A 13,070-nucleotide genomic window follows, 5' to 3' on the forward strand; every position below is an offset into this window, starting at 1 on the left:
TGTCTACTTGTGTACACTTAAAATTGAAAGAAATATATACCCCAGTTAAGACCAAGTTAAACAATATGTTTATGTGTTGTGCATTTTCGTTAAGTTGCGTACTATTTGAAATCACATTCGTACCTTATCCTATAGAAGCACATAAGTCCTCAACTTGAGGCACACCAAAAAGCAGAGACAATAAAGTTTAAGCACATATGGCACGAAAAGAAGATGGTAAAATATAATTATTATGGCCCTACAATAGATACTTTTATTACACACATGGTTTTATTTTTTACGCACTTAGAATAACTCGTTAAGAATGCATATGTAAAAAATAAAAATAAAAATTATAGGTAGGACTTTATGGAATTGAATATTTAATGGGCTCAAAAAATAATTTGGAAATGCGATTTTTAATCTCATAATTTTGAATTCCATGTCCATCTCCATGCTGGTAAATGGTTTGTCCAGTTCTTGCAATATTTATTGCACATTCAATGAATGATTTTGAGAATAATGAATTATCATGTTGAGATATGTTGAGCAATTTCCATGTCTCTTTTATCAAATAATTGATGTGTTTTCTAGCCTCTTCTTCAGAGGCACCCTTATGATCATTCATGTAACATTGAATTGATTTGGGAACGTCACCTCTTTTCATTTCATCCTGAAATAAAGAATAATAAATTATACGTAACTATTCATAATATAATAGAATTGGTTGTTTCAATAAATAAGGTAAGCAACTTTTATTGATCTATAATATACACTACTCCTTCTGTCCTACTCCACTATAACAAAAACAACTTTTAGCGGTAATAAATATACATATTAAAAAAGAGTGATAAAGTATTTATCGGCATTAATTAATTGACATTGGATCTATTGTCGCTATAGGCTTTAGAGTTTAGGGACATTTACAAAGAGTATTAAATGCCACTAAAAATACATTTTTAATGGCAATTAAGTTATTGCCGTTAATTAATCACCACTAAAAATCATTTTTGATGTAGTGTTCCTTCTGTCTCTATTTATTTATTCATTTTTTACTTGACACACCTATTAAGAAAATTATAAATGACAGTGAATTTACCATTTTACCCCTATAAATTGATAGAATTCCAAAATCAATTTACTTATTAAAGAGGTTCTACCTTTTTTCAAAAATATTAATTCTAAAAATAAATTGAGGATATAATAGGTAAAAAGAAACATTGTCTTTTCTTGATTTGTCAAAAAATGGTAAGTAAAAAGTCAAAATTGGACAAGTAAAAAGGGGACAGAGGGAGTACTTGTTTACTTTTATTTGTCTAATATTTTAAAAATAAAATACATTTTCACTTTTATTTATTGGAAAAGACGATTGTTATTTTCCTTATACTTAGCATTAATTACTTATTTTCCAAATTATCTTTTAAAACATCAATTAGTATGAATATTATGATAAAATATTCATATCAATCATTGTTTTTTAATAGACATAAATATGCCTTTTAACTTGGCCTTGGGCTTATGTTTATACCCTTCAATTTTGAGTGTGCATAAGTAGACATTTATCTTATATAAAGTTGAACAAATATACACACACGTCCTACGTGACATCCTACATGACAATTTGCACCTTACGTGATCATGTCCAAGTAAGTCTCATGTGTTAACTTTATCAACTTTATACAAGCTTAAATATCTACTTATGCACATTCAAAATTGGAGAGTATATATGTAAAATGAGACTAAGTTTAAAAAATACATTTATTTATTATACCTAAAAAAATAAACCAGAAATATTTTGAGACGGAAAGAATATATGTAAGGGTCAAAAACATACCATTGATGTGGCCAAATCATCAGCAAGACGAATAATTGTAGCAGAACAACGAATTATGTGAGGATACTTGCTTAAGGATTCTATTGCCTCTTTGGTAATTGGATTTGTGACACAAAAGAATACATTAATTACTATCACAGGAATTCCAATTGACATCCATGCATTATCCATGTATTCCTCAAGACTTGGAGTATATCCATTGTAGTACCATTTTGCTTCTCTTAATAAAGCTTTGCACAAATCTGCCCACTAATTAATAACATGGATGCATGTATCAAATATATATGTATATAGAGAGAGAAGGGAATAAGGGCAAATTTATTCCTTAACTTTGCGATTTAAAGCGAATTAATATATTCCTCGTTGAAGAAGTGATGTATATGTCACTATTAAAAATTCATTATTTTCTTACTGAAATATGTTTAGTGGTTATTCTCATAGATATTTTGATAGAGTCAGTGAGTATTGAAAAAATAGTATTCCTGCAGTCTCAATTCATGTATGTTGTTTGACTTGGCACAAAGTTTAAAATAGAATGAATAACTATTGACTAGTGGTTTAAAACAAGTCATCTCATTAAGGATAAAATGAATATTTTAAAAAGAATTTGTAACTAAATATAGAAATGTGTCGTTTGTTTTAGAACTAACTAAAAAGAAAAGTGTCACATAAAGTTGACAGAGGGATCAGTAGAGTTTTAACACAAAAAAATGAGAATAAGCTTCTAAGTATTTTAATGGGAATCTGTTTCCAATTCTGCATTTTCCGAGTGAAACTAGTTCGATGAGAATAGGGTTGAAAAATCATGTTTTGTCACACAATTTTTTCATTGATTCACGACAGAAAATTTAGCCTCTTTGTTTCTAGTCATGTATACCTTTGTTGTCTAACAACGGATAAATATGTATCATTTGTTAGACAACAAGTATATCTACACCACTTTTTTAACAAAGAATATATTCGCTCTAAATCGCAAAATTAACAGGTATATTTGCTTCATTTTCCCCGTATACAAATTAGAGATTAAAACAAGTTTTTATTACTGATTTTGTAAGGTAGGGTATGATGTTAATCCCTTGCTGTTTGAGAACTTCGTAAGCAATTTCGGTGATACTGTTGAAGAGTGCAAGGTAACATACTTTCATATAATTTGGAAGTTGATCCATTGCTTTTACATCCATTCTGAATGTAACCAACCACAACCACAAACCACATTTTACTTGATAATCGAAAATTTTGATGTGACGGTGTTCAAATTTCGAGATAAATGTGTTTTTCTTCGATTATTATTTAAATATTTTGAATTGTTACTTATTGTGATGACATGTAGTAATTTTTACGTAGTTTCTAAATATATAATAAATTTAGTGTGAACGATCAAAAATACATCTAAGGTACTAAATATCAACGGTTTATTTTTCATATTATCATTCAGGTATGAAAATTGAACAATTGATTGTTGAGATGTGTTTTGATGAATGACATAATACATAAATATGTCTTTTAACTTAACTTCAGCTGACATCTATGCCCTCCAACTTTGAGTGTGCACAAGTAGACACTTAAATTTGTATAAAATTGATCAAATAGACACATTCATCCTACAACGTCCTACAAGACAATTTTGTGTTCTATGCCGTGTCCTACTACGGATATTATGTCACATAGGACGGGTGTGTCTACTTGTTCAATTTTATACAAGTTTAAGTGTCTACTTGTATACACCCAAAGTTGGAGGACATAGCAACCAGCTGAAGCCAAGTTAAAGGGCATATTTATGTATTATATCTTTGGTAAATAGTAGGCAGAAAACTCACACACCTGATAGTTTAGGTATGAAACTCAAATAACTGAAATATTTTAGATGTGTTTTTGATCCTTCACTCTAAATTTTATTTCAAAAATATGTAAATTCACAATCAAAATTAAGAAGTTTGACTCTTAACATAGCACGTTTTTAATTACCTAGTTTCTAAATAAACAAAAGATAAAAGTTACAGACCTTTCAACAGCATCAGTGAAGAGTTCCAACTCATCAAGTGTGCCATAGACATCATAAATATCATCTATGAGAGTACCTAAAGCAGCCACCTTGGTCAACATTCTTCTACTGTTACTGTATTGAGGCTCAAACATTGTCCCCACTATCCAAAAGAAAGCTTCAACAATTCTATCCCTTGCNCATAGTTTCTAAATATATAATAAATTTAGTGTGAACGATCAAAAACACATCTAAGGTACTATATATCAACGGTTTATTTTTCATATTATCGTTCAGGTATGAAAATTGAACAATTGATAGTTGAGATGTGTTTTGATGAATGACATAATACATAAATATGCCTTTTAACTTAACTTCAGCTGACATCTATGCCCTCCAACTTTGAATGTGCACTAGTAGACACTTAAATTTGTATAAAATTGATCAAATAGACACATTCATCCTACAACTTCCTACAAGACAATTTTGTGTCCTATGTGGCGTCCTACTACGGATATTATGTCACATAGGACGTGTGTGTCTACTTGTTCAATTTTATACAAGTTTAAGTGTCTACTTGTGTACACCCAAAGTTGGAGGGCATAGCAACCAACTGAAGCCAAGTTAAAGGGCATATTTATGTATTATATCTTTGGTAAATTGTAGGCAGAAAACACATACACCTGATAGTTTAGATACGAAACTCAAATAACCGAAATATTTTAGATGTGTTTTTGATCCTTCACTCTAAATTTTATTTCAAAAATATGTAAATTCACAATCAAAATTAAGAAGTTTGACTCTTAACATAGCACGTTTTTAATTACCTAGTTTCTAAATAAACAAAAGATAAAAGTTACAGACCTTTCAACAGCATCAGTGAAGAGTTCCAACTCATCAAGTGTGCCATAGACATCATAAATATCATCTATGAGAGTACCTAAAGCAGCCACCTTGGTCAACATTCTTCTACTGTTACTGTATTGAGGCTCAAACATTGTCCCCACTATCCAAAAGAAAGCTTCAACAATTCTATCCCTTGCAAATGGCAAATTTTCTGCTAGGGATGAGCTCTTCCACCACCTTAATTAATAACATGAAAAAAGTTGGAGATGAATCTAGCTTCAAGAAAATTAAAGGTTGCAAAAGCAATAAAATTGTATGTACAAATTGGATCATAGAAAATTTTGTTTTAACTCTGACTTTGAGTGTGCACAAGTAGACACTCAAACTTGTATAAAGTTGAACAAGTAGACACATGGGTCTTACGTGACATAATATACGTAGGACACAAACTGCCATGTAGGACATTTGTGTCTATTTGTTCAACTTTATACAAATTTAAGTGTCTATTTGTACACACTTAAAGGTGTACAAATATTACATATCTCACCTTGATAGATATCTTAAATCTTGTTGGTGTGTTGCTTGAACAATGTTGAAGTCCAACTTAGCAAAGCTCAAGCAAAAGAGGATTAGAAATTGGCATTTTCTCATAAATGTTTAGGTACCAACTTGTCTCAACTCTCAACATCATGCAATGCAAAGGAAGTTCCAATGCATGGCGGACTAATGCTTCAATAACCACATAATTGTCTTCATGACCATGTTTATTATTATTCAAATAAGTCTTTAGATGTGACTCCAATAAAGTAGTGGTTTCATGAGTATCCATCGAAAGAAATGAAGCTTCATATAATTGTAATAAACCTTTTGTGTCGTTGCAAAAACTTTGATGTTTCAAATTGCCATTCTCATCCTTGAAATTGCCCAACATGTCTAATCAAAAGATGAGAAGAAGTTAATGTCAATTGTCAGAGCATGTATGTAGTGCTTCCTTTATTTCAATTTTGTCTACTTCTTTTCTTCTTTTTTTTTTAGCTAATTTAGTGTCTTTCCTTTTTACAACTCTTTAATTATAACTTTCGATGTGACATGTTTAAGACTATAAAGATTAATCAAATTTTTTCTTTAATACTCCATCTGTTCAACAATAGTTGTCCACTATTAAGTTGGAACATCCCTTAAGAAACTATAAATAGAAGGGTGATTTTACGATATCACCCTTTGAATATAATAAATACAATGTCTTGAAAAATGTAATAGACAAATGACTATAATTAATAATAAGGATAAATTAGGAACTAAGTGTAAAATTATTCATGGATTTCATAAAGTGGACAAGTATTATTGGACATCTATTTTTAGTATAGTGGACAAGTATTGTTGGACGGAGAGTGTACTTTCTTAAATTCTGTGTCAAATCAAAACAAGACAAACAAATTAAAACGGAGGAAACATAAAGAAGCAATTGGGTGGCTCTAAAGACAAATAAAAAAAGCAAGTGTCTTAAGATCCCAATATTCAAGGGGATTATTTTTAAAAAATAATATGGTTATAAGTTTCTTTAAAAAAAAAAGATAATGGTAAAATAAATATTTAAACTATCAAAGTTTTGCGAGTTTTATTTGTAACTATCACTTGTTCCTTTTTATAAATATTTTTCTTGAAAAACAAAATAAAGCTCTCTCAAAAAAATTTTGACTTTAGACTACCGATAATATCGAGTCGCCTAAAATAATCTAGCACACACCTTGATAAATATGAAAATCATGTTGTCTCAATAGTCTAAATTTTAGAGCCGTGGAATATAATGAATCTCCTGGAGTGTGTTGGTTTATGCTCCTCAAAATTTGCATGATTTCATCTTTAAAATGATAACTCACTCCAAGCCTTTGTAAATTATCAATAAGCTCCAACTTTTCTAATTCTTGTGATCCCTCAACCATCACCATCAAATTCTTCTTCATTTCCTTCATTAGTTCGTTAAAACGTTTCATATACTCCTCTTCCTATACAACACATGTACAAATGCTCAGTATATACTTCATCTGGTTTTGATTTGATGTTGAGTATTAAAAAATAAAGTTAACTTTTGAATTTTATGACTTTTAACTAAAGATACATAAAATATAATTAATATATCAAAATGTTATTTAATTTTGTTGTCTTAAATATATATTACTCAAAATAAAGGTTTTTCTCATCGTGAATCAGTGGAAAATTGTGCTATTGAGCATGATTTTCCCACTCATTTCTCATCAAACTAGTTCATTAGATAAATGCATAATGAGAAATAAATTCTAACTGAATTATAGCGAGAAGCTTCCTAATTTTTTCATATAAGAACATTATCATTTTTTTCTTTTTCTCACTAATCCAATCAAAATACTTGTGAAGACAACCACTGAACATTTTTCAATAGGAAAAATAGTCATTTTTTACTAGTGAGTGATATCATGTGAAAAAATGAAATTAAAAGAGTAGTCAAAGAGGAAAGAGACATTTCTTCTAAAACAAATATAAAACAAGCAAATTAAAATGGACAAAATATATATACCACATAATCATTGTGAATGGATTAAATATACTAAAAATCCCACATGGGAGGTTTGTAATTCCCAGAACGCCTAGTATGATTTTGAGGGATTGTAGAAAGATTGGCTTTTGATATAACTAGTGAAGGTTTTCTTAGACGGAAAGAGGAAAAATTGTTGGTAGTAATAGGTGGAGATATGGCCATAGGTATTATTAGCATCCCCATATTGGTTGATGCCTTTTGGATTCCCAACAAGTAACTATATATATAAATAGATTCTCCCAAGCACGTACCACTAACTTTTTAAGGGGAAAATTAAAAGTTGTATACTCCTACTAGGGGAAAATTATATTTAGTATAAAGTACATAAATCACATGTATTTAGGAGCTAATTATATTCTATTTCAGAAGTTTTTTCAATTACAAAAATCTCAATTTTTTAATTGCTCTCAGATACACTCCTTGAATGTCCGAAACATTGCAATTGATACATTACTTAAGATTTTGTTGTGTAGGATACATTGGTCTCTACTTTGTTATTGCGTCAGATACATTCCTCTGTTGTCGGATACATAACGATTCATAATGGGAGGGATGTATTCGAGAGAGGATAGAGATGTATCTAAGAGGAGATAGAGATGTATCCAAGAGGGGATTTTTGTAATTTTTTAAATGGTAGATAATTTTAGAGATTATAATATCTTAAGTTGTGTATTTATGTAATTTTTTCAAATATTTATGCCACACAATTTAATATAAAAATATTATATTTTGGTTAGGTTATATTTGTGTATATACTATTATATATATTTTTATACAAGGTTAACACGTTATTGTTTAGTAAAAAAAAAATTAAATTTATATGAGGTTAAGGATACACATTTTTTATTTAACTACTTGTTAAATTCAATTATTAGCCGGTGATTATCGTGAGATTAGCAAGTAAGAAATGAAGTTAAACAGATTTTTTTAAAAATGAAATTTACATTATTTAAAAATAATTCAAAAAAAATTACCAAATTTGGATATTAAATGCCAACTAAATGCTTTTAGTTATATGTATCTAGACTATATTTTTAACTGATGGAATCTATTGGCCGTCTCAAGAAATTGATATCAATTTTCTCCTAGACATTTCAATTTGGTTTTGCTCATTTAAACACTCATGGTAGGATCCTACTGTCATTTTGATATTTTTTTCACAATCAACAAACATAATAATTAGAATAGTGTATTATGCTCGATAATGACATGACAAATAACTAATTAAATGATTACACGTGACATTTTATAATCAAGTAAAAAAAATTAAAATCTATTAATACTAAATAACATAAAAATAATGTTCTAAAAAATAGCTTATACCCTCCCCTTATCTGATCTTTTTCTTCACACTACATAAAAAATTATCTTTAGTGGCAATTAATTAACGATAATAGCTTAATTGTACCTAAATATGTATTTTTAGCGGCAATTACTACTTTTTGTATATGTCTCAAAGCCTTTAGCGACACTGGATCAGTGAATATAATGACACTTAACTAATACTAGTAAAAAATTTAAAACTCTTTTTTAATGTGTCTATTTAGTGCCGCTACAATATCATCACACCCAAAAATCTCTTTTTCAGAAAGAACCTCCCCACCCCCTCCATAACGTTGTCCCATACCTCTAAATTTTCTCTATTTCTATAAGTAAAATTCATTTGCCAAAGAAGTATAAATATTACTCTCTCTCCATTTCTATTTAAATGTCATTATTTTAAATTTCACCTCCATATCTCATCTTATGCGATATAATTATTTTCGTATCAAATAAAAAAATATAATTAATTCAGATCTTATAAGCTAGTATATTACTAATGCAATATAATAATTTTCTCCCTTTTTTCCTAATTGATTTTTACACTTCCAAACTTTATTTTAAAAATCAAACTCCTCCGATTATATTTATGTGTCGGTGTCCCTACATCAACAATCAAACATCTTAATTAGTACGGTATGATATGTCTTTAATTTCTGACATTGTATCTCCCAAATTATATAAAAAGTAATTAATTCAAAATTTAGAAGCTATTAGCATGTATTGTCTTTATATGTACAAGTTGTCCCTACATTAACAATCACATATGTAAAACAATTATATGGTACGTACATATTAACCAACATTGCTTATGTTGTTTAAATGAAAACATTTATAAAAGATATAATACATAAATATGCCTTTTAATTTAGTTTCAGTTGACATTTATACCCTCGAACTTTGAGAGTGCACAAAATAGTATAAATTATGGGTAATGCTAAATGGTCAAAATATTTGACCAGAAATTTAAAAAGTCTATAATATCTTTTTTATTTTAAAATAAACTGATCTTTTTTCTATTTTTTAATTAAAAATATTAAAGTTAAAAGGGTATATACGTTTATTGAAATTGGCTATAGGTTGATTAATTCAAGGTGAAAAACGGATACTCGTTTGTTGAAATTGGTTACTGATCAATTAATACAAGGTGGAAAAATGGACATAGCTTTATGAAATTAACTACCGGCCAATTGCTTTATGCCTATAAATAGTGAGTTATATATCATTTGTAGGTACACCAACATAGAGAAGAAAAAAAAATATTAGAGAGTAGAGTGAGGTATATTATAGGCTATATAAAGAAAATAGGTTTTGAAGAAATGTGAGCGATATTTTTAGTGGGGTGGAAAATAAAAAAAAAGGATTATTTCTTTTGAGTGTGCAGTAGTTGTTATGTGTCATGATCTTTTGAAAATTACTTTTGAAATATTCTAACTCTAAAAACAATTAAGAAAATATATACTTAGAAAGAGTCACTACATAATTATTTGAAGAAATTAAATTTAGAAAAAGAAAAGGATAATTTAAAAAGACTAACAAATAAATCTTTTAAAAATTTAGAGAAATTGAATAAGAGGTTCATATTTTCATTTTGAGAAGGTTTTAGCATTTAAAATGTCTTTTATCATGTGGTTATATATACATCGATTTAACTAAAAATATTTAACAAACATTGAATAATAATTTAAAGTAAGGTAAAAACATTTCTTAGGTCATTACGAAAAAAAGTTAACTTGAAACAATCTAACTATTTTTGAACAATCTAGCTTACTTAAAAAAAATTCATTAGATGAAAAGCATTTGAAATAAATCAACATAATACAAAATTGGTTCATCTTTAGAAAATTAAATTAAAGTTAGAACTAATATCATCAAATAAACAAAATAAGATAGAGATAAATGTCTAAGTTTAACAAATGTCCAAAATGTAAAGAAAAAAAAATATGGAGTCTAATGGACTCGATCCAGGGAGTTCATGGAAGGAACAAGGAAGATAAGATGATAAGGATTAGAGTATAATAAGCTAAGTGGTCGTTGGGTACAAAGATTAATAATGCATTAATTAGTATCGTATGTATTCGTAATGCAGAGATTATTTTTGTATCAAGCGTTTGGTTCATTGCTTCCCACTTAATTTTGTATTCGGTTTAAAACTCTACAAAAAGCTTCTTTCCAATTATACTCTTGAATTATTATGAGATTTTATATTTCCTATGATTGGATTAAGGTAGATAACTACCGGACAATATTATTTTTTTGTGGCCTTCTAACTAGCTAGGAGAAGAATAATGTTATCGTTATGTTTGTTATTTTTTCACTTGATTTATTTGTGGGTAAATAATTGTCATCTTAATAAATTGATCACCCACAAAATGTCAATTTTCAATTTACAAAAGATAAATAATTTATTTTAAAAGTGAAAAGATGATAAACAATAGTAAAATCGAATAAACCATCTACGTTTACACATAAAAATTGCAAGTTATAATTTTAATATGTATGCAATTTAATAAATTGTTGAAAATACAAAAAAAAAAATCNCCCCCCCCCCCACACACACACAATTAATAATACAATCAGTAAATAATACATTCAATTAAGATCGCAAACGTCATGTGGTCATATATTTGTCTTTTCAATTAGTAAATGTTAAGCAAATCACATTTTAAATATTGTATTGGATTTATTTAACAACAAACAACTCTCTCTAAATAACAAATTTTGTAAGCTAATTTATGTAAATAAATTTACTAGTGCAAGTATAAAACATAAAATCAAGAAAATAAATAAAATGATTAAAAAGATTTGAGGGGTATTAGATCATATGTATTACTAATACCACAAAATGTAAGATCTTAGTTATGCACCCTATAATATCAAATAAAGTGTATAACTAATATTAGTTATACATAGGACCAAAATTCCATTCAAACATAATACTAAATAATATCAATAAACTTTCTTCTAATACACTCCACCAAATACCTCAAAATCTCGCTCGCCTCTCTCCCATCTCGCTCACCACTCTCCCATGTAATCTAGTATCCTAGATACATAAGAATCTCAGATACATACAAATACATATATCTAGTGTGAATCACATATATCTGAGATGCATTCGAATCAACTCCCCTCCCTCCCCAATCTCACTCACTTCTCTCCTTATTTTTGTGTATTTGGTAGCATATATATATATATAAGCGTATGATACGTAGAAAACTTCTCATTAATAGTAAAATACGTAATATTTTAATAGTATAGATAAATAATATATATCATAGTAAAATATGTCTAATTATAATATGTACTAAAGAGTCGTAGACACAATAAATTGAAATGACTATAACTTGAGCTTACGTACGGAAAAAAAGAAGCAAATGTCTTTAGATTTAATTGTAAACACTATTAATTTACATTGTTGCTATGTGAGTTGATTTTGCTATGTGAGTTGATTGTTAGTAATCCTAGTTAGGAATCAAGTCAGTTTTTTCTTATAAATAAAAGAGTTTTCTTCATTATAAATTAATCTTTCAAAAAACAAAAATTCTTCTCTCTTCTCCTTATTTATTTTCTTATTCACAAAAATCAAGCGTTATCGACACATGATTACTCATCACAATATACATCAATGGTGGCCCTAAACTTGTGGATGATCTAGTACTATTAGTCTCAATGGATATTATATTTGAACTTTAAAAAATAAATAAAGGTAGGGATTTACTAGCTTATTATGTAAGCATGTCGATAGATTAGCAGAGTTTGATAAAAAAATCATAACTTTTTCATATGAACTCAAAATTCGACGATTCTTTCTGCTATGATTCCAAAATCAGGATATAGATCTAATGGTTCAATCAAAACACAATTCGAAAGGACTTATTTCTTAAATATTTTTAATTTTCAAAATTGGTTTAATCAAAACACAATTTGGAAGGACTTATTCTTAAATATTTTTAATTTTCAAAATTAAAAAAAAAAGAAAAACGTCAACAGCAGGGTTCGAACCTGCGCGGGCGAAGCCCAACAGATTTCAAGTCTGTCTCCTTAACCACTCGGACATATTGACATTCTTGTTCATAGCAATAGCGAAAATGTCTATCCAAATGAATAAATAGCACTCCTTCCGTTCACTTTCACATGTTCACTTAAGATGTTACACGTCAGTTAAATATATTGATGATTTGATATATTGTCTTTGGATCTTGAAAATGATTTAAAAAATAAATTATTAATGTTGAGGATAAAATAAGAAATCAAGACTCAATAAAAAAATAAAATACTTTTATGACATAATGAGGAAACTACATACTTTCAAGGTGTGTTTGGTACGAAGAAAAATATTTGTATATAATCTAGATAAATAGCAGAAGAGTTGGGAGTGAGGGTGGGAGATTGGAATGAGGCTAAAAGGATGAAGGTGAAAATGACGCGTGTTGAATGGATACAATAAATATGGAATGTCACTCGTAGAACTTAAAGTCATTTTCCTCATTTTAAAGAAAATTGTTCCACATGAATTTTACGGTAAGAATTAT

The 13,070-nt window shown here is 28.5% G+C and overlaps 1 non-coding gene and 1 pseudogene across 1 annotated transcript; both read right to left on the reverse strand.

Annotated features, from left to right (window-relative positions):
• Positions 1-367: 367 nt before the first annotated feature.
• Positions 368-7,377, reverse strand: LOC125841673 ((-)-camphene/tricyclene synthase, chloroplastic-like; annotated as a pseudogene).
• Positions 7,378-12,519: 5,142 nt separating this feature from the next.
• On the reverse strand, positions 12,520-12,601 carry TRNAS-UGA (transfer RNA serine (anticodon UGA)). The gene has a single exon. It is a non-coding gene; the product is annotated as a tRNA-Ser (tRNA).
• Between the last annotated feature and the right edge of the window lie 469 nt (positions 12,602-13,070).

This window comes from Solanum stenotomum, chromosome 10 (genome assembly GCF_019186545.1).
Source record: "Solanum stenotomum isolate F172 chromosome 10, ASM1918654v1, whole genome shotgun sequence".
NCBI lineage: Eukaryota > Viridiplantae > Streptophyta > Magnoliopsida > Solanales > Solanaceae > Solanum > Solanum stenotomum.